We start from the raw sequence: 4,493 nt of genomic DNA, 5'->3' as shown, positions 1-4,493 counted from the left end.
ACATAGGGGACTTTGTGGGAGCATTACAGATCTAACTAAACCTTAAGAGCTGCATATTTAAGTACAGGTATAGCATAAAGATGAATCTCAAATATTGTAAAATAGCAAGTAGTCAGTGTTGGTCTGATCTTTTAAATGTCAGTACCCTTCTTTTTAACCCAAGGGACATGTATGAAACATCTTTTTATATATTATAGTCATCCTGTGTTAATTAGATTCTTCTACAAATTTATTTCCAATATTCTCCGATATTTATTTTCAGATCTCCAAATTTAGATTGCACATAAATTTAAATGTACTTGTTGTTTTGCATACATTTTAAAATTTGTCCTTTAGGAACCCTTCTCCACCGCTGGTGGGAATGTAGACTTGTGCAACCATTATGGAAATCAGTGTGGAGACTCCTTAAAAAACTAGGACTGTGGACTACTGGACTATTATGGACTACTGGACTCTTTTAGAATATTTTGCTGAGTTAACACACCTATAATATTCAAATAATGGAGGTAAACAAAAAAAGGGGATACAGATGAATGTCCATTTTGTATCTGTGTATTCAAAATGGTTAGAATAGATGTTTAGTTACATTCTCTTAATGAATAGAGGGATTTGTTCTAATAGTATTTGTAAATAGAATATCATGTCTGCATCTTGTACACCAATTAACCATACATACTAGGAAGAATGTATGCAGTGTGTTAATTATTGAAACTGTCTTACCAAATTAGTTTGAAACTGTCTCATTGCTATTTGTTTCTAAATAAAATTAATGGAAAAAATAAAAAATAGATAAATTTCATGATAGAAAAAAAAAAACTAGGACTGGAAATCTCATTCAAGTCAGCTCTCCCCCTATGAGGAATTTTCCCGGAGGAACTGAAAATGTCATATTATAATGATATATGTGAACCTATGTTTATAGCAGCACAATTTGTGATAGCCAAATCTTGGAAACAACCAAGATGCCCCTCACATGAGGAATGGTTGAAAAAGATGTGGTATTTCTTAAAATGGAGTATTATGCAGCTATAAAGAATGATAAACTTGAAGCATTTATATTTAAGTGGATGCCACTTGAAGATATATTCAAAAGTGAAATAAACCAGACCCACATGTGTAAACATCATATAGTCTCCCTAGTATAAGAACTCAAAAGAAGAAGTAAAAATAGAAAGGTATAACACAATTAAAAGGAAAGGGAGAACTTAAGGATTGGACAACAACGAGAGGGCAAGAAGAAAAGCTGGGAAACAGGAGAGGGTCAAAGCCATACATTTATATGCACAAGATGGGAAAGGTAATGATCCTGAGAAACATGAGCAGGTTTTTGAAACTAGCAGTTAATTGGTAGGATTCTCACCCTGACTAACTATACATGCTGATACCTGTGAACCAAGCAACTGCACTAAAGATAGCAATGTGTAATAGAAGGGTCACACTTTGAATGCCTGTCATTCTGGTCTTCTGAATACTTCTCATAACATACCACTTATTACCATATTGTCTCTCAAGTAAATGTTTTTTTTAAAAAAAAAATGGTAATAAATGAAAAAAAGACAAGAAAAATATGTCACTAGACTGTCCTGCTACAATGCCATATATGGATAGATTTCTAAATTTCTGTGTAAAAATACGTGTTTATTTCTATTTTTTAATTTTTTTTCTTCATATTCTGTAAGAACTTAAACTTCAACACATCAATACTTGATAGAAAATACCTGTTCCATCTTATGCCTAAGATGTTTGAGGGGCCCGGAAATGGCTCAGTAGGATAAGTGCTTCTCTGGCAAGCACACGGGTCTGGGTTCAGTCCCTGGTTCTGCAAAAAAAAAATTAAAAAAGATGTTTGATATTCAAACAGATAGTGAGGTCAAATCCAACTGCATGTGTTGTAGGGTAATAATAAGCTTCTCTTCTGGAGGGTTAACAACCTAAGTTTTCAGACCAAAAATTAGAGAAATAGAAGGGTTGCAAAGACAGCCAACATTTGACCCCAGCCTTTCAAGGTCAGTGAAGACTAGGACATAGGAGAACCTATACTGTAACATCATGTAACTCAGTTGTGTCCCAGATTTTCTCATCAAGGAGATTATGGGGCCACAGGGCAATGTGATCGATGATTTAGAGTGTGCCTAAGGAGAGTCACATGGGGAGAAAACATTCTCTCAGGCTTTCACAGAGAGCACATTGGTCAAACAATGGCCGTGACTCATCCACATGGCTGACACTGACAAAGGATCTACAAAGTGAGGTACAGAGTTACAGGATAAATCCTGAGAGTACTTGACTGACCTTATCAGATACAAAAGTTACATTTCTTGTTATACAGGTCTTGCTTTATTTTGGTCTTAACCGTCCAGCAGAGAAGTATAAAAATGAGGTATATAAAATAAAGCCATATTAATATGCTTAACTGTGAACAGCGCAAGTCAACAACTTCTGCGGATAACCCACTACTATTGTGGACTGCTGGACTGTGTTGGATTGTTTTACTGAATTCAAACACCAATGGAATACCCATCTCTGACAGACTGAACAAAAAAAAAAGGGGATACAAAGGAAGGACCATTTTGTATTTGTATATACAGAATAGTTAGGATAGATATACAGCTCCTTTCACTTAATTCAATGACAAGAAATATTTGTACTAATAGTGTTTGGGCAGGATATCCTGTCTGCATCTTGTACTATGGATAACCACTAAGAAGATAACAATATACAATGTATTAATTATTGAAACTGTCCTATTAATCAGTTTTGAAACTGTCTCATAGTTGTTTCTCAATAAAATAAAAAAATGAATAAATAAAATTTGTCCTTTCATGTATATGGAAGAAATTCGGAGTGCTCATGCAATGATGTATTTACAGAACTTGATTTTGATGTTTGGCATTTATAAGACCTAATTTGTATCACTTCTTTCATGTGTCTTTGTAGTCCCTTAAATACTAATAAAGATTTGAGAAACTGTGTATTGTTAACTGAGATTAAGAAAGTGTAGGCTGCAAATGTTTTTAACTGCACATCATTATTTTAATACATATTTTTTCCAATCTTTGAACCTTGATTATCCCCAACAAACACTAAACACCTTACCTCCTCATTCAGCTGTGTGCATTAAACATTTCACTGTCGAAATCATTGAGCATGAGGAAGACAAATAGCAGTATTTGCACAGTGCTATGTGGCAGCAGGCCCTCCAAATCATTATGGTGATGTCTTTCTTTCCTAAATAATTTTTACAAATATACTGATGTAGACAGATTTCTGTTATCTGTCTTGAATGGGTCATAAGTTGAACTAGTTCTATATTTTTTCCTGAAACAATGCACAGTGGTGATGCGGTATTTAATAGTCTTAAGCCTCCTGCTGCCAAAATAAACACAGCTGTAAGATATAATGACCTTCTCATCTTTGTAACAATAAAATGGTTTCCTAATATGTTTCCTTGGGTTTGAGCATTAATATTCTTGTGGATTTCTGAATCCCATCTTCTTCTTTTGAGGAAACTTCTTGAAGAATACAGATCTGAAGCAAATGACAGCATAGAGCATGGTATTAGTTGTACTACATTATAATATGACCAAAAAACCTTTCTAAATTTTTGTCACACTGCAACATTAAGCCAAATATATTAGCCAGTGAGGACCAAGGAAAAGTATTAATACTTTGAAAAGTTTTATGAGTTAGACCAATGACAAATTTGAAAGCCCTGAGGATCCTTGACTGACCTTATCAGAAACAAGAGTTACATTTCTTGTCATATAGGTCTTCCTTTATCTTGGTCTTAACTATCCAGCAGAAAGGTATAAAAATGAGGTATATAAAGTAAAGCCATATTAATATGCTGAGCTGTGAAAGGCTCAAGTCAACAACTTCTGCGGATAACCCACTACTATTGTAGACTGCTGGACTGTGTTTTGTTTTGCTGAATTCACATACCTATAGTATTTAAATACCAATGAAATATTCATCTCTGGCAGGACTAAACAAAAAAAGGGGATACAAAGGAAGGACCATTTTGTATCTGTACATACAGAATAGTTAGGATAGTTATACAGCTCCTTTCGCTTAATTCAATGACAAGAATGATTTGAATAGTGTTTGGACAGGATATCCTGTCTGCTTCTTGTACTATGGATAATCACTAAGAAGATAACAATGTCCAATGTATTAATTATTGAAACTGTCCTATTAATCAGTTTTGAAACTGTCTAATTGCTATTTGTTTCTTAATAAAATAAAATTTAATAGAAATTGAAAGCAGCATATATAGATAGCATGTGGCTTGCCACAGTTTCCAACACGTGGCTCTTACCAAACTGGTGTTGATTCTCTTCTTGTTTAATATTTACATATAAAATCAATTATTACAATGTTTTCTTGACAGTTTAAATTTCCTAAAAAGCAAATCTTGATTGTTAAAGAATGTATCAGGAGGGGCCAGGGAGATGCCTCAGTGGAATAAGTGCTTCCCTGGCAAGCGCAAGGGC

Source organism: Octodon degus, unplaced genomic scaffold (genome assembly GCF_000260255.1).
Source record: "Octodon degus isolate 3935 unplaced genomic scaffold, OctDeg1.0 scaffold00152, whole genome shotgun sequence".
Classification (NCBI taxonomy): domain Eukaryota; kingdom Metazoa; phylum Chordata; class Mammalia; order Rodentia; family Octodontidae; genus Octodon; species Octodon degus.
Note: the sequence above shows the minus strand (reverse complement) of the source record.